The sequence below is a fragment of the Lepidochelys kempii genome, chromosome 1 (assembly GCF_965140285.1).
Source record: "Lepidochelys kempii isolate rLepKem1 chromosome 1, rLepKem1.hap1, whole genome shotgun sequence".
Taxonomy (NCBI): domain Eukaryota; kingdom Metazoa; phylum Chordata; order Testudines; family Cheloniidae; genus Lepidochelys; species Lepidochelys kempii.
This window is the reverse complement of record NC_136380.1, coordinates 194,816,912-194,843,548: the sequence shown is the minus strand read 5'-3', so window position 1 is coordinate 194,843,548 and position 26,637 is coordinate 194,816,912.

The window sequence follows — 26,637 nt, the reverse complement described above, 5'->3', positions numbered from 1 at the left end:
CCTTACTTGTCTGGCAGGCCGAGCAACAAAAGATCCTCCAGGAATTCATCCAGGAGCAGGCCAGTGTAGAACAGCAGCCCCTGCACCGGTTGGTGAGTCCCTCAGGAGGAGATGGCAACCGTGCACCAGAGCTGGGACTCTGTAAAATGGGCCACGACAACCCTGATGCCTTCCTATGTTCTTTTGAATGGGTAGCCATGAGTGCCACATAGGACAAAGCGACCTGGCCCCTAAGACTGGCCAGAGAGGCACAGGAAGTCTACATGGCTCTAAGTAATGAACAGGACAAAGATTACGAGGCCATGAAGGAGGTGGTCCTGGACCGGATGGGATTGTCTGCAGAGAAGTACAGGCAAAAGTTTTGGGTGGCCCAGTGGACAGGGAGTTTGCGACCCTGTGTTTTTGCCCAAAACTTACTGGGTCACGCAGTGGTTAAGGCCAGACACCCAGACAGTGGAAGAGATAATGGACAGGGTGATTCTGGAGCAATTTGTGCAGAAAACATGAGAGTCTGGGTCTGGCGGCACCAGCCAAGGACCACAATTAAACTGGCTGAGGAATACGCCGAGGCAGACTTTCCTCGAAGGGATGAGCAGACAGGCCAGGACCTGGACTCAGGGAAGAAATTCCAAGAACAGCCCCCCAACCCCTGGGAGGAACCCAGAGAAAAAGAAGGAGGCGGCTAAGGGAGCCCCTAGTTGCCCGGGCCAGTTGGTCTGCTGGTGGTGTGGGCAGCCAGGACACAAATGCAGAGATTGCCCAGAAATGGAGTGTGGGCTAGCCGAATTCTGTGGCTGGATAAATGGTGGAGGGAGGAAGCAGGGGCGAGGACTGGCCACCATTCCCGTGAGGGTGGGAAGGAAGCCCCAGGGGCTTCATGGACATGGCCTCGGCCCACTCTCTCATTTAAAGGATGCTGGTGAAGCCCCAGTGGTTAATCGCCGGAGCAAGAATGATGCTTAAGTGCATCCATGGGATTGGAGGCCCTACCCTGTGGCCCAGGTGTTCCTGGAGGTTGGGGGCCAGTTTGCCTGGCAATGGGTAGGGATCATAGAAGGGTTGCCATACCCGTGATACTGGAGACAGATTGGGGCCCCTTCCCAAAGAGGAAAGGAGGCCATAGCAGGGGATGCACCAGCAGAAAAGGGGTGGAGACCCCCCTGAAAAGAGGGGAAGCCCCTATGACCCCTAACCCCAGTGAGGGGGCGGACCCAGGTCCCCAGGGGACAACAGAGAAAATCCTAGACAACAAAGCCAGAGTGAAGAGGGGAGAGAAGGAGAGGGACCGAGGGAACGTCCCATTGTAGAACCCCAGGGAAAGGGACCTGAGGATGAGATGGGGGAGGGCCCCAGAGAATGCCTGGAGGGGAAACCTCCAGGCAGGGACAGCCAGCCCCCCGTGGGCTGGGGGACTGGGTCGAGGAACTACACCAGAGGGCCCAGGCGAGGTACAGACTCACCCGGCTCCCCTGCTGGACAAAAAGGGGGAGCAGCTGGGAGGGCAACAGAAAGGCTGCGACTGGTGCGAGGACCTGTGGGTAGCCATAGACCTGTGGGGCAGGCCACTCCCTACCCAGTGTACATTTTGTGGCTGGGAGATGGACCAACCCAGTGAGGAAGACCCCCGGGACCTCCCAGTGGGCAGTAATAGGCTTCCCGAGCGCAGCCTCTTAGGCAGGAGGAGAAGGGGCCGGATCAAGCCCCCCCAGTGGTTGCTTAATGGGGGAGGTCTGTGGCAGGGAGCTGCTGGGGAAGCCTCAATCAGCTCCTGCCACTCCAGCCCCAATCAGGGGAAATGGATTGGGGCTGGGTAAATAGCCTAGAATTGTCTAATCACTAACTGCACCTGCCAGCTTCATTAGGCAGGAGCTGTAAGGCTGGGAGGAAGAGAGTGAAAAGGGCCGTGGAGACCAGGAGGGAAAGGAGGCTCAGGGAGCGGTAGGAGCTTGGTACTCTGTTGCTGACTAGGCCTATATTAGGCCAAGCCATTGTAAATAGCCTGTACATAGTAGGAAACTGGTGGTGGGAAACAGACACAAATAAAGAGCACGGGAGTTGCACCAGCTTGGAGTGTCCCTGAGTCTGTGAGGAGCGTGGCCAAGGGGCTGGATATGCAGGGGCACCACGGGCCTTCCGTTACAGTCCTCAACACATCCACACAACTCTTTTTGCGATTAAAGATGTGCTAAGGCTGGAGCCTCAAAACTGAATCATTTAAACTTTTAGTGGTGAAGATGCTTCAGATTTGAATCCCCAGACACATTCAGTTTTGAGAGAAACCCAAGGAAAATATTTGTTCATTCCTCGTATTAACTACAGATAGCTCTGTGATTATCGCCTTCTCCACTTCAGTTATGTGGATTGTGGAGAGATTGACAATGCTTTCTGATAATGGCCTTCTTCTGGGTGACAGCTGTATTGCAAATGATCAGTACTGAGCAGTGTGTATTGTACGTAGTAGAGCTGGTCAGAAAAAAAATTGGAAAAGATTTGCCAACACTTGATTGAAATTTGAAAAATGTTGGTGAGCTGTAATATGTGAATGGTGTAACAAGTGAGTTGGCAGTGCTTTTCTATTGACTTTTACCATTTGCATGTGTTGGATTCAGCAGGGACTGTTAATTAACTAAGTTAATTAACTAAGCCATAAGGGTGGGAATGATTCTTTAGCCAGAGCGAATTAGAGTATGAGATGGAGAAACCGTAGAAAAAAAGGCTGGGAAGAAAATTTAGGCTGACACATTATTTGAGTTATTCCTAAATACAAATGAGTAAGTTTGAATCATAGAATATCAGGGTTGGAAGGGACCTCAGGACGTCACCAACCCCCTGCTCAAAGCAGGACCAATCCCCAACTAAATCATCCCAGTCAGGGCTTTGTCAAGTCTGAACTTAAAAACCTCTAAGGGTTAAGGAAGAAGATTCCACCGCCTCCCTAGGTAACGCATTCCAGTGCTTCACCACCCTCCTAGCGAAAAAGTTTTTCCTAATATCCAACCTAAACCTCCTCCACTGCAACTTGAGACCATTACTCCTTCTTCTTTCATCTGCTACCACTGAGAACAGTCTAGATCCATCCTCTTTGGAACCCCCTTTCAGGTAGTTGAAAGCAGCTATCAACCACCCCCCCCATTCTTTTCTTCTGCAGACTAAACAATCCCAGTCCCCTCAGCCTCTCCTCATAAGTCGTGTGTTCCAGTCCCCTAATCATTTTTGTTGCCCTCTGTTGGATGCTTTCCAATTTTTCTACATCCTCCTTATAATGCGGGTCCCAAAACTGGACACAGTATTCCAGATGAGGCCTCACCAGTGCTGAATAGAGGGGAACGATCACGTCCCTCGACCTGCTGGCAATGCTCCTGTTTATACAGCCTAAAATGCCATTAGCCTTCTTGGCAACAAGGGCACACTGTTGACTCATATCCAGCTTCTCATCCACTGTAACCTCTAGGTCCTTTTCTGCAGAACTGCTGCCTAGCCATTCGGTCCCCAGTCTGTAGCGGTGCATGGGATTCTTCCATCCTAAGTCCAGGACTCTGCACTTGTCCTTGTTGAACCTCATCAGATTTCTTTTGGCCCAAACCTCTAATTTGTCTAGGTCCCTCTGTATCCTATCCCTACCCTCCAGAGTATCTACCGCTCCTCCCAGTTTAGTGTCATCTGCAAACTTGCTGAGGGTGCAGTCCATGCCATCCTCCAGATCATTAATGAAGATATTGAACAAAACCAGCCCAGGACCTACCCTTGGGGCACTCCGCTGTCGGCTGCCAACTAGACATGGAGCCATTGATCACTACCTGTTGAGCCCGATGATCTAGCCAGCTTTCTATCCACCTTATAGTCCATTCATCCAGCCCATACTTCTTTAACTTGCTGGCAAGCATACTGTGGGAGACCATATCAAAAGCTTTGCTAAAGTCAAGGAATAACACATCCACTGCTTTCCCCTGCACTAAATACTGGGGGCCATAAAATGGTTAAATTATAAACGAATATATGACAATTTACACCACCTGAGGTTAGGACCCAGTATGAGTATCTTTCATTCTAGTAGGGTGGGAACTCGATCTGCTGACATAAAGCTGTCATCATGTTTTAGTTTTTATAAGGTTTGTTGTAGAAAGATGGGAAAAAGGGCACTGACAAGTAGCAGCTTTGGGCATAAGGTGAGAGATGGTCCATTCATTGCCAGACCTCTTACAAGGAAAAGAAAAAAATCCTTGTCAGCTACTCAAGGAATAATAAACCTGATAGATCAAAGCAAAAAAATCAGAAGAAGAGACTGACAAGGTGGGTGAGTTAATACCATTTATTGGACCAACTTCTGTTGGCGAGAGATTTGACAAAGTGTCAATCTTACACAGAGCTCTTCTTCTGGTCTGGCAAATGTACTCAGAGTGTCACAGCTAAATACAAGGTGAAACAGATTGTTTAGCATAAGTAGTTAACACAAATTTCAAGGGACCATTTAAGATCAAGTGTTCCATAACACCCCTCCGGTCACTGGGGGAAAGGAGGGAAAAGGATGGGGGAAATGGAGCTTGGGCGAGGGGGTGTTGGTGGGTTACGGTTTTAGTGCACTGGGTGAAGTACACCACAAGCTGTGACAGGCATGTGTAGGACCCATGGATCTTAAAAAGGAGCGTAGTGGGGGGTGTTGTACCAGTGGAGATATGTCTGCAGGTTTTTCACCTGTTGTTCTGGCAGTTTCTGGTGCCGCTTTGAGTTGGTGTTTCCAGGTCTGTGGGGAGCTTGCATTTTATGATGAGCTTCGAGAGATTGGGTGGTTGTTCGAAGGCCAGAAGAGGAGTAGAGGAAAGATTTCAATATTTTCACCTTGCAAGATCCATGGGTCCTACACATGCCTATCACAACAAGTGGTGTACCTCTTCTAGTGCACCTAAATGTCCCCAAAACAATTATGTGGGTGAAATGCTCTCAAATGAACTCACACAGTAAAATGATAAAAGAGAAAAACACCAAATCACCTGTGGGTGAACACACACATAGATCACTCTATATCTGACTGTTTAGTCCTCATTGTCAAAAGAAATTTGCACACCTTAAAAAAAGGAGCTTGGGAGCGTCAATTCGTAACTTTCCTAGATAATAAAAATTGTGAACTGAATAGAGACACTGGATTGATGGATTACAACAATCTATAAACCACCAACAATCCCTCCCTCTCCCTTCTTTCCCCCCAGTGACAGGAGGGGTGTTAATGGGCCACTTCACCTTGAATGGTCCCTTGAAATCTGTGTTAACTACTTATGCTAAACAATCTGTTCCACCTTGTATTTAGCGGTGACATTTTGAGTACATTTTCCAGACCTGAGGAAGAGCTCTGTGTAAGCATGAAAGCTTGTCTCTCTCTCACCAACAGAAGTTGGTCCAATAAAAGACATTACCTCACCCACCTTGTCTCTCTAATATCCTGGGGCCAACATAGCTACAACAACACTGCAGAAGAAGAAGTGAAACCCGGTATATAGGAAAAGCCATGGAAAAGATTAAAATGATGCCAGAGGTGTAAATGTTTTTCTTTTCAGGAAGCGAGAAATGGCCTGGGGTTAAGGAAAACATTTTATTAGAAACAAGTGAGGAGTTATGTCAGTTTCCTTTTGTACACAGAAATCCCCCATAACAAGGAAAATTCTCTGCTACAATGGTGGTTTCCTTTGGACTCTCATTAGCTACAAACCATAATGACCACAAATGTTCTAGGACCCGTTTGGTGCCAGAAAATTCTCTGGTGAATTGCACTTCATTTCTGCTGATCTGCATCTACCATCTTTTGGATGACCTATGAAAAAGAGATTCTGACCACTTGTCTGGTACTTTTCGTGAGTGTCGATCCTCATGCCCTGGCCAAATTCCAATTTGGGTAATTACATCTGCATTACTGAAAAATTCCCATCTAAGTTCAGTTAGATACATCAGTCTACACTTTCTGTCCTCAGGCCTGATCCTGCACTGAAGCCACTGACTTCAACAATAAAACAGGCCCCTAACCTACTGGGTGTTAACCCATATTTTAACCCAGAGGTGGTGGAATTTTGGTGGATAATAGTTTATGTCTGTGTGTAATGTGTGTTTAAGCTTGCAAAGTGCTTTTGGACTCTTCAGGATGAACTGAGCCTATAAGTGTAAATTATATTCATATTGAAAAGAAGGGGGGGAATATGGAAGAAAAGTGTAGGGAAGAAGATGACAAATGCTAGAATGAAAGGAAGGAGGAGGAATAAAAGGAAACCCTTCATGAAGGAGAAAGAAACTTGTGGCGCATTCATTGTTAAATCCAAGCTACAGCAATAAATCTGTGAACTTCCTGTTATGAGAAAATATAAAAGACTGATGGTTCATATAAAACTTTTATTTTATTTTATTTTAAGGCTATTAGAGAATTATTGTGCATGTCCCTTGAAATACAGAGCAGAACTTTGGTTCCCATTATTCAGGAAAAAATAGTGCTTGGATGGCTGTCATGATATTCTTGCATGTATCTTTTATATAAAATGACAGTCTGGGAACATACATTCACAACTCCAAGGAAAATTGAGGTCTTATAGGAGTTTATATGCATGCTGAATTCATAGAAGATGTGTTTATTCATGTAAGTACTGAGGAAACTTACTTATTTACTAAATACTTGTACAAAGAACTGATCACATACAACTGGTATCATCAGTAGAACTGATGCATTTCTTCCATTAAAAATGTATCTACTCTGATCTCAGTCATATATAATTCATGGATCATTGACATTATATTGTACCATTGTGTATTAAGGGACATTTTAATCTATGGATCATTGCAGTGATAAATTCTAATGGTACCTGGTCTACCAAGTCAATGCATATTGTACAGGGCAGCTTTTTAAGAATATTGCTGAAGAACGGAAACTATCGCTAGGGGATTTCAGAGAGAATTTCTAGATAAATTAGAGGAATTGATTGGTTTTATATTTTGATTCATCATTATTTGTTGATGATTGCACTGTCAAACTAGGTGCCTCTTGTTGTTTTGTTTAATAAATCCAAATAAATACGGCTGGGGATTTGAATGGGAGTTGGGTGCCTAATTCATTTAGTTTTTTTAGAAAATGCCAACCTAAATAAATAGTCAGCAAGTCTAATCTATGGATTATTGGTAGGAGAGACCATAGCAAGGATTCTAATCAAATGTACTGACAAGTCCTTAATTATAACTGAGTCTATAATGGTTTTATACAATCAGTATAATGGAATTCATATATTTTAAGGACACTAGGGACCATTATGATGGTCTCGTCTGACCTCTAGCACAACACAGGTCATAAATTTCCCTTAGTGATTCCTGCATCAAGACAATAACTTCTGGTTGAGCTGGAGCATATCTCTTGGAAAGACCCACTGGTATAAAGTGTTTGTTTAGAACTAGAACTCTGGTTTTCTTTTTATAGTTTCAACATATATTTCTTAAAACCTTTGCAACACCGGATGCTACTCTGTGAACTCCAGATGGTGGGACTTATCTAATCAGTAGTGATACTTTACTTACTAAAATTTTTCCTTTATAGCAAAAATAGTTCTTAGATTTTTTTTTTAAAAGTATTTTGTTTGGTTTCTATATAGTACATCTAGATCTTAATTAAGATTTATTATCATTTTAGGGGGCAGTAACCCAGCATCATGGCTGAATTGGAAGCACTAAAAATAACATCATTAATGGAAAACATAGGACTAGATCGTGACTTGGGGAAGGTGCACGTACAGGGGAATAATGGCAACAAGAACCCCCTTCTATATGGGCTACCCAGACCTTGACTCTTTAAGCCTACTTACTCCCCAGAGGAACAGATGGGTGCGAAGGGGCAGAGAATTGACTCCTCTCCCAAACACACTGGCAAGCATGGGAAAGCCACTGCAGGGAGTGCTGTCATTGGCTGCTGGTGTAGGCCTGCAGCTATTGCTATCTTCTCCAAATCCTCCCCTCCCCCGCCTCCCCAGGAGAGCAGAGATGGGATTGTGCCTCAGGGGGTAGCATCTAACATCTATGCTGCAAAAAAAAGACGAGCGGCAGCGAGTCTCAGAGACCAGCATAATTGACTCAGGCTTGTGGGATTCGCTCTACGGAGCTAAAAATAGCAGAGTAGATGTTCGGGCTCATGCTGGAACTCAGGCTCTGAGATCCTCCTCTGCATAAGGTTTCAGAGCCCAGGCTCCAGCCTGACCCAAATGTCTACACTGCTATTTTTAGCCATTAGCACAGAGCTCCTTGGTTCTTTTTTTGCTGTGTAGACGTACCCTAAATCACAGTGCTTCTTGGGACTACTCTGGAGAGCTTACATACCACACTTTCCACAAGGCTGTGCCCTAAAGGTACAATTTAGCCCATAGACATTAATATCAAGATTTTCCTCAAAAACAAAACAATGTCTTTGTTTTTAATTAAAAAAAAATAGTCCTAGGTAAGAGCAATTATTCACATAATTTGTTTTGCCCCCACATGCGGATTGCTAAAATACAATCACAACATAAGGGAAAAAAATTCAGATTTTGAGGTTTTCAAATTTTTCTTGAACGCCCCTAACAAAATTTTGGCTGTCATAGGTGTACTTAGTCTGGATGGATGACATGAAGACTAGAGCTGGTTGAAAAATTTCCAGTGCAACAGTTTTTCATCAGAAAATGCAGTTTCACCAAAATCAAAATATTTCACATGAATGTATCAGTTCTGATGATTTTTGATAGGAAATATTGAAATGCCTTGTTTCAATAAGATAAAAGTATTTTGTTTTGACTTTTTTCTTAAAATATCAATGTTATAGCTATGTATATATTGTGAAAACACTCTGTCCTTGCCTCCATGGATCCCATGTTTCCTGGCAGATCTCACTAGCCTCAGAAGCTCTTTGTGACCCTCCACGTAACCCTTCTCTCTCTAGGGACAAGGGTCACAGTCTACTGAGCCATTTTCATCATAAGCCAGCAAGGGAGGTGAGGAGAAGTTACCCTTCCTTGCACAGTCTCTGTTGTCTCTCAGTCTCAGTGATTAATCAGGGGGTAAAAGGGGTGGGGAGCCCAGTCCCACCCTCTACTCCGGGCTCCTGCCCAGGGACTCTAATAGTATCAGCTATGGTAGCTGACCTTTTAGAAACATGACATGTGCAATTCCCTGGGCTACTTCCCCCACAGCAGCCCTCACTTCCTCAAGCTCCACTTCACCCTTCCTTGTGCCTGGTATGGTGTGTACTGCTCAGCCTCTCCAACAGCACAACTTCCTCCCACAGCTCCTGACAGGCACACCCACCTGACTGGCTGGGAGGCTTTTAACTAGTTTCAGCCAGCCCCTGATTGTCTTCAGGTGTCCCAATCAACCTAGCATTCTCCCTGCCTTCTGGAAAGTTCTTAATTGGCCCCAGGTGTCTTAATTGACCTGGAGCAGCTGCCATTTCACTTATCCTGGTACCAGGGATTTGTTTAGCCTGGAGCTAATATATCTATCTCCCACTACTTTTCTATAGCCATCTGGCCTTGCCCCATCACAATATTTAATATATTGTTTTGACCTCATCCAAAAGTCACAACCATATTGAAAGAAAACATTTTGACAAACACAAATTGAAATTTCATTCCAGGGGCAATTTCAAAATTTCAAATTTTTGTTCTGATTAGAACAACAACAAAATTGAAATGTCAGAGTTTCCCACAAAACAGAAGTCTCCTGACTTGCTGTAGAGAAGATTAATAGCTTAGGAACTTCGCAACAGGTAGGTTACTGTGTATTTACATTGCCAGTTGTGTTCTGAGATTGTGTGACAACTCGTACAGCAACCTGTAACTTGAGTCTTTCTTTATCTTTAGGAGAGGGTACTTTGTACCCCCATTACAGCTCTAAGGAACCCTTCAACTACTTTCCTCCAATTCACAGTCTCACTCCATGACAGCGCCCATATAATGGCCACCGGCCTATTATTTTTCATGATCATAGCACCCCTAGTTTTAACCTTCTATTTAAAGGGCCAGATTCTCTGGCTGCTATGCTCCCTTTGTGCTGCTCAGTTATGACAGTCTAGTCTGCTCAGGAGTGGATTCCTCCAGTGTTTGTGGGGGGAGGAGCATAAAACCAGTATGGCCTTTTTCTGTCCCTCACACTGCATAACTAATGGCACCGGGGCAAGGAAATGACATGGCCAGAGTGTGATACACTCTAGCTACTCCAGCTAGCGGTGTCTTTGAATGGAGCAGAAAATGTCTTGACTTGAGGAGCCTGCATTGCTGGAGACTGAGAGCCTTGAACATTGGAAAGCCATCTCATCTAGCACACAGGCTTTTAAAAAACATTTTTGGACTGGAGGTGCAATCAGGAAATAATATGTCCTATTTCACTCATGGCATTAGAGGCTGCAGCATAATGTAAAACTACTTTCACAGCAAGAAGGTTCAGAGAACTGACATGACTCTCTGTTTTATAATTCTGGAGAGTACTATGTAAAGATTTTATGCCCAAATGTAATAGTTTTGTTTACCCCCAATCACTGCTGCTTTTTCATTTGTTACTCCATGTGCATATGATTCAGAATGTACAGTAGTTAGTCATCTGTAATGAAAATAATGTAGCCTAGCTATTAAAAAAAAAGGCAAGATGAAGGGGGAAAAAACATTTGCAACTAAGAAATTACAGTGAACAGATGGAAGTAGTACCTAAATATGCAAAAACAAATTCATCCTAGTGTATACATAACCTTTGAGTATAAAAGAGTTACACCAAGGATGAATTTGACCTGGTTTTGATTTCTTAGTATCAACAGCTGGATTAAAAACAGCTGACTTCAACCTTTCTCGCTCTCTTTAGTTCTCCTTTGTAAACAAACAACTTTAATCAAGGTCAGCATTTCAGTTTATTGGTTTGGTCTCAACCATTTATTTTTCCTTCTCCCCTGATTGTAGGGAGCCAAGGAACAATCACATAGAATAACTGGCAAAGCAGCAACAGAAATGGGATGTTAGAGTGAATGGTCATTTGTATTTCAATGTTTGGATTAAACTCTACTATTAGCTTTTGCTTCTGTACCAGTAAAGTAAAACAGTGTCCTTCATCCTAAAAGAGCTCAGTGCCTTATAAACTTGACATCTGTATACAGGAATCACTCCATCAACCAGCCACTTCTGGGGTGGAATGTGATATATATTTAGGGCTTCTGATTTTTGGTTTTAATTGATAAACACCAATGCAACATCCCAATATTTAAAAAAAAGAAGAAGAAATTGGTGTTTATCGAATAAACACTAGAAATGGTTACTTGTATCTAAGTGCTTTTGTACAGGGAGTAGTAACGCAGACTCCGGAGGTGTGATTTCTAAAGCACACTAATGTTTTGCACATTAATTGGTTCACATAGATCCTAGTGCTGTTTGAAACAGTACTACATTGTAATATTCCCTAGTGTGTTTTAAAGAGATGACTGATTACAGTATATACTACTATAGTGAGTAATGTATGCAATATGCATTACTCATTACAGTATACATAAAGAGAGAGCCCTGAAAAACCCTGATTTTTGGACATCTAAATACAAATCAAAAACTGTTAAAAAAAAAAACCCTCCACAATTAAATTAATAAACCCTGAAAAACCAAAACCTTATCTATATATTTTACAGAGTACAACAGCAGTATATAATAGATGTGAAGAAAAATGGCATATCCCATGAAACTCATTGTGGAAATTTACTGTAGGAAGGCACAATGTATTTGTATTCCAACTGGAATTTTTGCTAAGACACGAGCACTAACTCCTATTCCTGCAAAAATAGTACATGGGATGAAGTGCCGGCTGTGATCAGTATCTCAGGTTTACATCTCATCTGAAGTGCATCATCTCCATCAGCACAGTGCCCGTTGAAGCACAGATTCAGTGTTCACTCGCAGGGAAATGGGATGCTTCCTAGCTTAGCAGTACCACTGCTTACTGCACCTGGAGTTTTCCTTGGAAGTTTCTGATCCAGACACTAGTCCTGCTCTAGTCAATTGGTGAGTTCTGGTGATAGCTCAGCCTGCAGTAATAAAACTGAAGAAGTGTACTCTCTTTATGCAGTATATCTTCCTCTGACTACAACAGTAATCAGCCATTTATCAGTTAATCAGATCTCTGCCAACCTATGTGCCAAATATGATTATATGACTGATGAATATATATAAAATGTAATTTTAGCCACCCCATTTTTGTACATTTTTCTCTTTCTGACCTTGCGAAAAATGGCTGCAGTTGAACAAAAAATGTATTTTATTTCTAGATAATGGACTATGCCAACTTCCATTTCTTATAGAATTCAATAGAAACTTGGTATATCAAGACATTTCCTACATCCTTATTTCCTTTCAGACTGTACGCTTTAATATACCCAAAGCCACAATCTTTTCTTATATCTCTTGGCTTCAGCAATTCCTTTTTCAATTTCTATTGCTTTTTGTTATGTGGCAGGGACTTTTGCTACTGAGCAGTACATTTAGTTTTCCACACATGTAGCTATGAGCTAAGAAATTACACCAATTTCTTGAGGCCTTCGGAGCTAAGTGATTTTAGCTCGATCTTTTTGAGCTATCAGCCCTTCCATTAGTGTTAGAGGATGCTTCAGTGATATTTACTTGTCATTCTGATCATGCAAATTCATTTTCTTCTTTTGCTTTGATGCTGATATTTTGAAACATGGGTCTCTGGAAGGGTGACACTTCCTACTGAAAGAGTCTAATTAAGATGTGCTAATACAGTAGCACATGGTTGTCATAATCCCCGAAAAGGTCCTACAGGAATATCTGATATTTTGAATTATTTCTGCTTCATAACACAGAGACACACCTGCCCTGTGTAGGGGCAATGTGTCCCTCTCCTGGTGTGCTCCAATCTCTCCTGGGCCTTCTTCGACTGCATGTCGTCTGCACTGCGCATAGGCAAGATTCACATTGCTCCCACCCAATGTCCTATCTTCCAAGCTTTATGCAGTTCCATGTGAGATATTTTAGGCAAATTATTTAATTAGGTAATCACATGTTTGCATATTATTTGCATATGACCATAAACTTCCGTTTGGATAACTGATGTTTTGGTGATAGTGAATGTTGTCAAACTGAGACTAGATTTCTCTTATAGGATTCCCTAGGTAGTGGATACAGGTGTGGAGAGTGTAGTATCTCACTGATGAGAAAGATCAGCTTCGACATAAACCCTTTATTTAAGAACAGAAACTATGTACAAATAGAAGGGAAAATTTTTTTACTACTGCTGTATTCTGTGTTCCTTTGTTTTCTCTGTCCCGGCATGAAACACCACACTGGAAAGCAATCAGGTGCATAGTGTACAGGAAGTGTGGCATCTCTACACTTCCTGGAGGATTTATTTTTTCTATTTCTCACTAAACTAAAACACTATTAAACAAACAAACTATTATAAATATAATAGGGTACTTAAAGACTGTTCACTTTGCTTTAACGCAACCCTAACATGTCTCAATCAGTCTCTTAGGGAATTTATCCAATCTTTCCAATCTCCTGTATTGCAAACCCTCCTTACACAAGTTATTGTCTGTGTCAGACTAGTCAGTCTCATAATCAATAACAGGATCCGTTTGTGAATTATTTTAAGCTTGTGTGTCTGTTCTCACTACACTTGTCTTTGCCAAGTTCTCAGGGATCTTGAGCAGATACTTACGAGTCCTTTGTAAAATTTTGCCTTTATCTGTGATCACTGGGTATGACCAAGGTGACGTTTCCTTGGTCACTCTAATTTTGCCAGTGCCCATCTTGGCGAATTCTTGAGTCTTTGTTTTTTAACTGTGGAAGAGGTCTTGTTCGTTTGTTGTAATATTTTGTCTTTTCATCACTATCACAGACTCCTTAGTCATCCTTTGTTTTTGTCCCATATCCGATCTATGGCAGTTGTAGAGGAGTTCAGAAGGTGGCCATCTACATTGGAGGGCAGGTAACTCAATAACTGAGTAGTGCAAAATATGGATCTTCTCTTGCATCTCTTTTTTTTTTCTTTTTTGGGGGCAAATTCTTCACTATACATACTCCACATTCAGCTAACCCATTGGCTTGAGGCTATGTGAGACTGGATGTCTCATGATGAAAGTCATACATATTAGCAAAGTCCAGGAATTCTCTATTCTTGAAAGGTCCGTTGTCAGTTATTTCTCTTCTTGAAATTCCATGATACGCAAATACAAATACAATATGCCTGACAACTGTTGGAGCTGTGGTGCCTTCGAGTGTGATTACTTCTGTAAATTGGTAATGTGGTCCATTATAAACAGCTGATCATGTCTTCTCAGGCTGAACATATCATTCTGACTTTGTCCCATGGGATTGCCACTTATTCACACAGTATCATTGGTTCTTTCTGCCGGGAATCTCTGTACTTCAGACATGTTTCACACCTGCTCACTTACTTCGATGTCCATATTCATCTGTAGTCAGAATACAATTTCTCTAGCTCTCCCTTTTTGATTTGGTCTTTCCCAGGTGCCCTTCATGGATTGGTTCCAATATTTTCCTTTTCATCAATGTGGGAACCATGATCTATGTTCCCTGTATTCTCATACTCATGAGCAAGACCAACTTAAAGATAAAGCTTTCATTAAGAAAGGAATCTCTGCTCAAGTCAGCTCTCCCTCCCAACAGGTGCCTATGACTTCTCCCCCACCACCCTCCTTCTACACAAACCTTAGATTAAATTGGAGGCTCAGTCCTTCATGACTTCACAACAAGTGCCCTGATCCAAACTTTCTTAACAGCTGCTGAGATATTCCCCCACCAACCTCCCAAAGTTGCTTCCCAGCCGAGCTGTCAAATCTATCCATGAAATTTGCCTTAGATACCACATCTCTTACTTCACCCACACTCTCCAAAACTATGGGACAGTTACAGTGTAGGAAATCTATGCACATTCTGCACAGACAGTGGTTCTACTGATACCACTTTTTATGTTCATATTATATTTTAAGATTTTCATACAGTTGTTAGCTCTGGTCTTTTGGAGATATATATATATATATTAATATTTGCCCTTGCAGTTCTCGTGTTGATTTGGCATACAGGTGCTCTTTGGGAGATAGCTGTCAATGATAGTTGTTGTGTATATAATCCAGACTGTATGTATAGTGCCCCTCACATAATAGGGATTTTAAGCTATCTAGGAATCTGATGATCGACTTGGAAATTTCTATGCTTTCTGACTGTCTTTTTTTAAGCAATGCAACGTTATTTGAAGGAAACCTTGCATTGAAGAAAAAGCAGCAAACAGAACTGGTTGGCAGAAAATTTTAAATAGTTTTTCAAAAATGCCCCTTTTCCCTCCGATTTTGAAATTTGAAACTTTGTTAAAATGTTGGACTACAAAAAATGTCAAACGGCTCAATAATTGGTCAAAGTATATGGGGGAAGGGGAGAATTGTGAACATATAATAAAAAAGTTCTCTCATTTTTAATTTTTTACATATTAAATTGAAACTTCAAAATTTTGACCAGGTCTAGAAGAAACTGAATAGCAATCAATTCAATGCAGTTACAAAGCCATAGCAACAGCATCTCTGTCATATACCTCTCTATGTGCAACTACTCCAAATCTCACAACAAAATGGCTATGCTAAAAAGGCATTGTTTATAGTTTGTTCTAGAAAACACCTGTTTCTTTCTGCTGCAGGAGTAGAATATTTGTTTTTATATAGTTACTTGCAGGGTGACTATCATGGGACATCAAAATGCTGAGAGGTCAAAATACAAAATCTTTAAAATGTAAAGGAAAACCAACCAACCAAATACAATGCACAGCTAGACAATATATAAACCTCTAGCCTACCCCAGGGAGAACAATTCAATTCCTAACTAGTTATAGGAAGGGGGAAAACAAAAGGGTAGTTATGTAGAAATTGTAGAAAGGAGACAAAAGTAGTCAGAGATAGTCCCGGTGAAATAAAAAGGATCTTGTAGGTAGACCTAAAGGGGCACCAGTGGGAAAACACTCCCACAATATTGCCAACCCCAACCATTTCAAAATCATGAGTGAGGCCATCAAAAGTCCTGAGATTGGTCAAAAAAAGAGATTTTTAAAAAACAATAAATGATGGGTTCTTTTTATCTCTTCTGAATTCCAGAGCTTTTTAGGAATCATGTTTTCCAGTTTCCTCTGCCACCATGAGGGCTAGAAACTTACTTTAAAAAAGGGAAGAAGAAAAAGCAAGTAAGAAAAGAGAGAGCTGAGATTTATCATGCAATCACAAGCCTCTAGAATCTGAGGCATTAAGAAAAACACCAAGCATCACAATATTTTAAATTAAAGCACAAGAGTTGGCATAAGCAAGTTCCACAATTGTGCACCCTCAGAAAACAAAGACCTGCCCCTTGTTTAATTCTAGGGACTAACAGCCTACCCACATTGGCAATCAGAACTGCCAGCCAGGAGCCTATCTAAGAGGTGATTGCTCTTCAACAGAATTACTGCAGTTTGTACAGCTGTAGTTTGTTCTAAGCAGAATGTGACAACTGAAGGATTCTGCAGCATAGTAGCTTGTGTCTCCTTTAAGTGCTTAAGGAAGCAAGGCATAAGGATTGAATGCTGCTCTTTCAGTGCCAGGAGGGTGCCTAACGGACACTTGGTGTGCAACAGAGCAAGCACTCTGCCCTGAAAGGGCTCATGTTCTGCAGCTAGGTTTTGTACATGAGAATCTAATCATAGTTTGCAGCAGGGAACAATGTGAATTTTTAATAGATGGAAGCCAGAGGCACTGTAACCTAGCACCGTGCAGTGTGAAATAAATGTTGTTAAACTCTCTCCCCATGCAATCTCCCAACGAGCTTAATCATGCAGTGTACCCAGATAGCTGGCCTCTGAGGAGTCCTCTCCACGTTATAATAAATATAAAGATGAGCTGCCTGAATCCTGTCACTATGAGAACCAAGCAAGAAATCAGACTGACTGTCAAAGATGGTAAAGTAGCCTTACAAGTTAGTCCTCTCTACCTAAAAGCCAGGCTTTGTAATTTACAGTGGTTCATATCAATTTATTCAGGCCTCCTTCAGTTGAAAGCAGATGTTTCATTTATACCTTAATGCTCCAAAGACTCATGTAATGAGTCAGAAATCAATTCTTTTTCCCTCCCCTCTCCACAAAATGAACAATGGTATTATACCTATAAGGCAGTGAGCAAATGGAAAAATTATTCTGCCTTGCCTAAAATCTCAGTGCAAGCAAGATGCAAGCAGAGATTGGATTTATTTATTTTGTTAGATTAGCATAACATAGCTCTTGTGACTCATGAGGCAACCCAGTGTTTCTACCACTCTGTCTAATTTTGACCGATTCCGTTATTTACATCTCTGGCTTACAAAAAATACATTAGTTTACAAACGGGAATAACATAACCTGTTGTGGCTTGACGGGGCACACCTGTCATTTCACTTAGCAACCATTATATGGGGCTTTTGACATTTTTCTGTTTTTTCCCCTTGTGCTGTAGACATATCCTGTTCTATCTGTACTCTACACTATCAGTAAAAGTTCAGCACTCTCCAGCAAAAGGGAGTCTGAGCTGAGAATAGATGCTATATGTGTTTCTCCAGATATGCTAATGAGCGTAGAATAAAGGCCTGAATAGATAGGGTTCTGCTAACTGATTTTATAGCTGGAAATAGCCTGGCTCTCCCAGTCCTGGGCCTTTCCTAAGCAGAAACGATCAGTCATGTTATATATTTTATGATAATTGTGTGATGTCTCTATCATCCGTGGTGACTAGGCTTATCTCACCAAATTTATTTCACTTGTGACCTTGGCCAGGTGTCAGCCCAGGCACCCAGAGATGAAAGGCTAATATATTAACTCACTATAACATCTACCACTCCTTTCCTGTCTCCTGGCATGGTATCTGTGACTCTCAGACTTCAAACCCGAAATTAACCTTGGCAATATCACACCAAGAAAAGGTCTCGCAGTCCCTGAATAGGTCAGTGGCCCTCCCAGCTTTCCTTTGGCTCCTTTGAAACCTGAGTGCAGTATTCCTGCCGCCAGAAGTATAAGACAAAAGGTAATTAAAAGTGGTGTGTGGAAACCTGGAGAAAGTTCAACAAACTGAGGTGAAAAGGTACACTCAGAGCCAGTTTACAGCCCGGGTATGGATCCCAGCATATCTGACTGCAAAGAGAGTGAGCACTGCCTACCCAGCCTGGCTTGAGGAATCTGCACTTCCTAACAAAAATTTTTTTGAAAGGACAGTGGTGTGAACTCTGAGCAGGAGGCAAAAAAGAGTGTGAAATAGAGGAACTCAGGCAACTGCTGCCAAATAGCAGTCACCAATTGGCTATATCAAGTGATAAAGAAAAGTTGTGTCAATCCATGGCATACGCTGTGATTTTGTCTTAAAAAAAAAGTGACACAAAAACAAACCAAAGAAGTGTCTGCTACCGTCACTGGATTGAAAAACAAATATTTTCAAAGGAGCTGAGTTTGGTGTTTTGGAACAATGTATGACAGATGGCAACATTTTTCCTTCTGTAATGAAGTCTAACAAAAGCAGTGCTTGCCGTTACTCTGAGCTGACTTGCCGTAACTTAAACAATATGTTGGACAAAACAGACAGCAGCCAGTATGGGAGCAAGGGAATAAAATATTGATCTAGACGTGGTGAGAAAGTCAAGTCCACAAGGGGTCGACAGACCTGGTTAGAATTGCCAGTGTCCTCCTACCTACTATCATTTCCACCACTCATTTTCCCCAAAGCCCGTGTCGTCAGCAGTGCCCAGTTCCAGCGACTGTGTTGCAAACACCCCTGCTCCATTGACTGTTGCTCTGCAACCAATTTCAGAAGTGTTCCAGCCAAGTTTCCAGTTCATTTAGTAGATTTAATATTACCCTCTTTGTTTTTCAAGAGAAAAGGAGTTAATAGAATACACAATTATTTAGAGTTGGGGGCAATGATTGTTTTTGTTACATAGGTGTGTACAGCCCCTAGCACAATGGCGCCCTGATCCCCAATTTTAGGCAACACTGTAATGCTAAATAATACACCCAGGTGCCTGCTTGCAGTAATGAATGAAGTGATTCCTATGTACATAAAGTGCTTTAGAGCTGGCCCCTTTTTTTTTCCTCAAAAAAATTTTTTTGGAATGAAATGGCTTTTCAACTTTCCATTTTCATGGAAAGTTTTTTTTGGATTTTCATTCAAACCCCATGTTGGCAACCAAATTCCCAATATGTTGAGTTTCAAAACTTTTTTTTTTCAGTTTTTGGTTTGGGGTTTTCAGCTAAAACGGAAAAAATTGAAGAAATTTTTCAGTGAAGGTGAAAAAAATCTTCATTTTTTTTCAAATTTTCCACAGGAAAAAATATCCTCTCTCTACCAGCCCTAGCTTTGGAGTTCTTCTAGATAAAACAGTGTTGCATCTATTTTGTTGTTGTAAATTACTTCTATTGTGGTGGCACCTCGGACCCCCAGATAGGGACCAGGACCCCATTGTGCTAGGCACTGTACAAACACACGACCAAAAGACAATCTCTGCTCCAAAGAGCTTACAGCCTTACAACCAAGCAAAGATTTTATAAAGGGTAACCTGGAGATGAATGAGGGACCTTTTGATAATAAATTTAGCACAAATATTTGTTAATAAAAAGATGCCTATGGGTTTTGTTTAACACTGGAGTCACAGGAAGAAGTTGACAAAATTGACAGAGTTAGAGAAGTTTGAAAGTGAGGAAGAGATAAAAGCAAAGCAAAATGAAAAAGGGAGGATGGTTTCTGAGAACCTGTAGGGAAAGAAAATCCTGCTGTGAATATCTGACAATCCAGGGTAAAAAAATAAAAAATAAACAACAAAAAAATCTTTCCTTTGTTCTTTTCTTCTTTTGCTTCCCCATGCTAGTGTTGAAGACAGCTGCTTTGAGATCTGACTGATCCATCTGTAATGAGAATATCTACCACATAAATTATCCACACTTTTCCCCAGAGCTACTCAGCCCAGATAATGCTCGCTGGCTTGGGTCCGTTCATTAACACTTTATTTGTACACTCCCCCTTACCATCTGTTTATTTGTATCCAGATTTATGGTGATGGGGGGAGGTATGATTTTTAGGAGAGGCAGTGAAATCTAGTGGCAGGACACTAGACTGGGATTTCAAGAACCTGAGTTCTATTCCTGGCTCTGCCATAAACCTGCTGGGTGACCTTGGACAGGTCATTTCTCCTTCTGGGATATGTCTACATTGCTCCTTCTGGGGTATGTCTACATTGCAATTAAAAACCCGCGGCTGGCCCATGCCACCTAGCTCAGACTAAGGGGCTGTTTAATTGTGGTGTAGATGTTCGGGCTAGGGCTGGAGCCCAGGCTCTAGGACCCTGTGCGGGTACAATCCTCGAGCTCAGGTTCCAAGCCCAAACATCTACGCCACAATTAAACAGCCCATTAGCCCGAGCCCTCACGAGCCCCAGTCAGCAGATACGGGCTAGCCATGGATGTCTAATGGCAGTGTAGAGATGCTTTGGGGCCTCTGTTTCTCCTCCCATACTTTATTTCGACTGTAAGTTATTTTGGGGCAGGTGCTGAATACGTTCAGCATATAGTACAATAAGACCTGTTCTTAGTTGGGGCAATTAGGCACTACTGTAATGTCATTATTAATTGCTAATTTATTAATAATAATACTGTTTGGTGACCTCACTTTTTAAAGTACAGAGATAAAGATAAATCTCGTTCTTTAAAACAAATACATTTATTTGCATTTTAAATTTACCTCTCCAGTTGTGTATCCCTTTCAGACCTCCATATTGTTTTAACGGGAACTGCTGTAAAGCTGGTGCAGGTATTATTAGTATTAACCCTCTGTAATAGGGTCGGTGGCCCACTAAAGGAAATTGGTCTCAGCTCTCCGATTCCAGTCCAGGTACACCCTGTTTTGGCCAATTAAGCGAGTGGGGCAGCGTCTGGGAAGCTACAGGAGGCCTGAGAGTGAGTTAAGTGGGTCAGAGCAGACTGGCTGAGTTCGGAAGAGCAGTTCTTGGGAGAGGGCTGAAAGCCGGAGAGCAGCCGGGGGTTTGCAGGCTGGCTCTAAGCCACAGAGCGAGAGCCCAAACATAGATACAGCACATGTGGACTCAGAAGGGCGTTTCTTTGTTAAAATGAACTGCTCAGCATTACCCTGCCAAAAGTAAACTCTCTCACCTTTGATGAAGGGAACAAATGCCACTCTTTGTGCTAAAAATACTCCATCTAGGATGAAATTGGAGGACTTTCTAGATAATCACACAATGCAACATTAGCCAGAGGGACAAAAATAGACAGTCAATTCAGTCAAAAGCTTTCTGGTTCATTATTTCACATCAACTGACTCTTCAAAAGAAATTGTGGTATTTACTCAGAAGAGACTAGAACTCAGCTAGTTACAATAATCTCCTTCTGGGTATTCTGCAGCAGCATGTCAATACTTGGACTTTAGCCTGGACAAACAAGGCTGCCTAGGGGATAAATACATTGGGCTATTATCTACTGTACCTATGTGCCAATTTTCAATAAATTCAGTATTAACAGATTTATCATGTAATTTTGTGTTCATAAGGGCTGGTCACAGAAAGATTTCATTGTACTGAGTTGCCTCTGAGGAACACGACAGATATTTATTCTTTCGACATGACTGTCATCCAAATGGCTGACGTGAAGACTGGAGCTAGCAATTCTAAATTCAATCCCTCAGTGTACATGCTACTGTGTATAGCACACAGTCTTCACAAAACGGGTGATGGAGTTGCCTGTGATGCAATCTAGATGAGCCCAGGTGCCTACAGTATGAAATCTGTGGATGAAAGGTTGGTAGTGAGATGATGTGGGACCCTGCGGATACAAGCCTATTTGAACTACTGCAGTAGCTGCAATGCAGGTAGAGCTGCCTGCACCAGCAGCCACTGGCTCTGAAATTAGGATCTTTTTAAAAGGGCTCCTGCTGCTGATCCTGCACCTGGCCCCTATCATTAGATTTTGCTTCTGCTTAGCCTCCATTATAGTTGACCTGTAGCTTTTGTGCCTTCCTATCTGTCCCTATGGATGCATACATCAGCTTTACATGCTGATCCTACCACATTTAAGATACAATCCTCTCAGTAGCTGGATGCTTTTAATTTGCTATACCTTGCAACCTGATCAATCAAGGTCTTACGTGAGCTGGCAATATGCTTCACTGAGCCTGCAGCCAGGGAGTGAGATCATTTGTTAGCAGCTCTTCCTTCCCTTGTAATATTTTAGCCTCTTTCTTCTGTGTATTTACAGATATTTCAATGCTGAATTAGAGCTTTAGTAAAGTATTAGCCTTCCTGGTTCCTCTTTCTTCCTTGTCACTCAATGCTGAGTCCATGACAGACTGTTCATGTGAGATTCTCCTCCTCTTTCCTTCCAACCCTGCTGTTGGACCTGATTCTCTGTTATTGCCCATCCTCTTTACACTGCTCTGGGAGCATAAAAGGTCCATAAACCCATCTGAAATTGCCCTGAAAGGATATTCTGGTGTAAGGGGGTATCAAAGAACCAGCAGTACAATTCTGTGATGCCCCCCCAGGCAGTCACCGGCATAGGCCTGGTCTACACTGGTGTGGGGGATCGACCTAAGATACACAACTTCAACTACGAGAATAGCAATCCGATCCGGTGGGTAGTGTAGATGTACCCATAGAGTACACTGCGGACAGAGTACACTATGGTCTGGTTCTTCTGAGCTGTGAAACAACCTCTAAGGGGCTGAACATAAATTAAAGCAGCCCTGAGCCTGCTATGATTCCCTCAAGGACCAAACTGGCCCCAAGGGCCTTAGAATTAGAACCACTTTTTGGCCTTTCCCCTATTCTTGTACCGACTAACTCAGGAGAATGGAGCATCAGGTCTTCTGCCTCCACTGTAAACTAGGTGGGAAATGGAAAAACTGGGGAGGAAATTGGTGGGAACAGAGAGGCCATGGTCTTCCTCCTTTAATTTTCCAGGGTATGGTACTTCCTTTCTATACGATGGCTCTACAGTACCATAGAGCACTTGATGGCATGGTGAAATAAATGTAGTGGTTTGAAATGTCTGACACAGCGTGATTAAATTGATTGTGTCAATGGACTCTTTCCCCAAGTCAATATAAACTGAACAATAATTACCTTAATTAAGATTTGCATAATTGTAATTACTAACTTCCAAGAGAACTGTTGTGGTAACAGTACAGAAGCTTATCTAGCGGCCATTAATTTGGTTCCTTTCTAATTTAATTTTTTTAAATCACAATGAGTAGTAAACAGGATGTTTACTTGATTAATTAATTAATCATATTAAGTAGTTGTGGACTGAATGGATTAAGAAAAGTTTGAGCATTTTAAAGTGCAAGAAAGGTTTTACATTTGGAGGTCCACAAGAAGGCTCAGTGTTTCATATGCTGTTAAAAGCCCAGAAAAAACACTGTGGATCATGTAACCAAGTTGGCGTCTCTCCCCTCCTGCCCTGTGTTTTTTCAGGATTGTTCACTGACAGCGAGATTCTGATACCCTTATTCACCATGATTAGCATTTAACTCCATGAGTCATGCTACCAACATCAATTGGCCTATATGCTTAGTCAGTGACTACTCAACATGAGCAAAGGCATCAGAATTTGGCCCTGAATAACGTTCCCACTAACGTCATAGCTAAACTGTTCCTGCTCTGCAGTGATGGGGCCTGGACCACTCCTGGAGAGGAGAGAGAGGAGTTTTTAAGGTTGAACATACTCAGAAATCTTAGATTTGGTGGTTTTTGTTTTGGTGGTAGTGGAGAAAGGTAGCAGAGTGGGTAGCAGGCCGAAGAGAAAGTCTTGAATTTGAGTATCCCCAAACTCAATCTCAAAATGTCAAAAATGATTGGAAGGAAGGAAGAGCGAAACAGAAGAAAAGAAAGAAGGAGGCCCTTTCCCTGAGTCAAGTCTAACAAGGCATGTAGTTATTTCATTTCCTCACCCCAACTAGGTATTAGAGGAGCACTTATTCACATTGCTACTCTGACTGGTGTAATTAGAGTACCGTGCTACTTGTCCATCAAAAGGTCACCTTATGAAGAACAGCTTTCCTAGGCCTAACAGACCAAGCCTACAGCCAGGGCTATAAGAGAGCTCTCAGCTAATCAGACACTATAGAAAGAAAACCTAAAAATAATGGTAGGACAATTTCCCTGAAGGTTGTCCACTTGTATGTTTATGGCTGTTCCTCTGTGTTCACAATTCTATGTCTGTTCTCCTCCCCCACCATCCTTTTCCTGCAGCCTCCTGTTCGGCTTATCCTCTCTATTATGTTTGTGCCCAACTTCTCTGTATTTTGTTCAGAGTCCTGCACTTTATGCTTCTCTTGTGCTTTATTTTCATTTTTCACTTAAGTGTAACATGGTAGTGCATCACCAAAGAAGTCGTCATAATTTTGGCTTCAGTGCCAAATTTTAACTCCCCTGTTACCAACTTTTTACTTTTCTCTAGGACTCTTCAGGTATTTTTACAGAGCAATCTTCAGTCCCATTTTAGAAGAGACTTTTCTTCCTAGTCCCAGTATATTAAATTTCTATGATTTTTTTAAAGGTAAAAGTCATGAAATGTGTCATATTCTTTCCATTCATTTTCATTTAAAAAAAATTCTTTCTTTCATCAGCTAGGGCCTGCACCTGGGTTTTCCTTACTCTTTTCTAACAAGCTGAAAATAACAGAATGGATGAAGGAAGGTGAATTAAAATGAAAGAGCTAGGAGCATCAATTGATGAAAACACAATGTTTTATAGAATTCTGAGAAGTCAGGTGTACAGTTTGGATGAGCCCCCAAGAAGGAATAGTGACTGTGATATGGACCAGAGAGTGACTGTGATATGGACCAGAGAGACTCCATGATGGGTTCAAAACACGTGACTGATATTGTCATAAATATAAAGGGAAGGGTAAACCCCTTTAAAATCCCTCCTGGCCAGAGGAAAAAGCCTCTCACCTGTAAAGGGTTAAGAAGCTAAAGGTAACCTTGCTGGCACCTGACCAAAATGACCAATGAGGAGACAAGATACTTTCAAAAGCTGGGAGGAGGGAGAGAAACAAAGGGTGTGTGTCTGTATGCTGCTTTTGCCGGGGATAGAACAGGAATGGAGTCTTAGAACTTTTAGTAAGTAATCTAGCTAGGTATGTGTTAGATTATGATTTCTTTAAATGGCTGAGAAAAGAACTGTGCTGAATAGAATAACTATTTCTGTCTGTGTGTCTTTTTTGTAACTTAAGGTTTTGCCTAGAGGGATTCTCTATGTTTTGAATCTAATTACCCTGTAAGGTATCTGCCATCCTGATTTTACAGAGGTGATTCCTTTACTTCTATTTACTTCTATTTCTATTAAAATCTTCTTGTAAGAAAACTGAATGCTTTTTCATTGTTCTCAGATCCAAGGGTTTGGGTCTGTGGTCACATCTGTACCCTAGAGTTCAGAGTGGGGGAGGAACCTTGACAGATATATGGGCCAAATGAGCCCCAAGGCAGGTGTAAATCATGTGACTACACCATACGCTCCAGAACTTTCACATTAGAAACAGAGCTTTACAATACATAGGAGTCGTGTGCAAATGGGCAATACACACTTTTGTATTACTTGTTTTGTTTGGTTCCTGTGGGTTTTCACCTGTGACGTAGGTTGGAATTAACCCAATATTGAATAGCAAAACTCAGCTGAAATGACAGAATTTCTTCCCTGATTTGGAGACAAAACCACTGAGATTTGCACAGATTCCACTCAAAACCACAAATCTCTGTCTAGAGCAGGGGTGGGCAAACTACGGCCCACGGACTGGATCCGGCCCCTCAGTACTTTGGATCTGGCCCACGGGATTGCCCCCCATGGTGCCGCAGGCCCTGCGCTACTCTCAGAAGTGACCAGCACCACGTCCCTGGGGCCCTGGGGGAGAGGGCTTCATGCACTGCCCTTGCTTCCAGGCACTGCCCCCCACAGCTCCCATTGGCCAGGAATAGGGAACCGCAGCCAATGGGAGCTTCAGGGGAGGTACCTGGAGGTGTGGCAAGGGCAGCGTGTGGAGCCTTGTGCCCCCCCCTTTTCCCCACGCAGGGATGTCTTCCCGGTGCAGTGCAGCATGGGGCCAGGGCAGGCAGGCAAGGAGCCTGCCCTGGCCCCAGTGCACGCCGCTGCCACCCCAGAGCCGCTTTAGGTAAGCAGAGCTGGACTGGAGCCCAAACCCCTCCTGCACTCGACCCTGCACCTCCTACCACTCCTGCACTCCAACTCCCTGCCCTGAGGCCCTTGCTGCCCCCTGCACCTACATGCACCCCAACCCCTTTCCCTGAGCCCCCTCCTGTACTCTGCACCCCTTCTGCACCCCAACCCCCTTCCCTGAGCCCCCACATACACTCTGCACCCCTCCTCTGCCCCAATCCCTTACCCTGAGCCCATTCCTGCACACCACACCCCCTCCTGCACTCTGCACTCCCTCCCGCACCCCAATCCCCTGCCCCAGCCCTGCATACAATTTCCCCACCCAAGTGTGGCCCTCGGCCCCAAAAGTTTACCCACCCCTAGTCTAGAGCCTGCAACCTTGCCCATAAAGCACAGCCTTGATTTGTCTGAATGTCTATGAACCTCACTAAGCCTT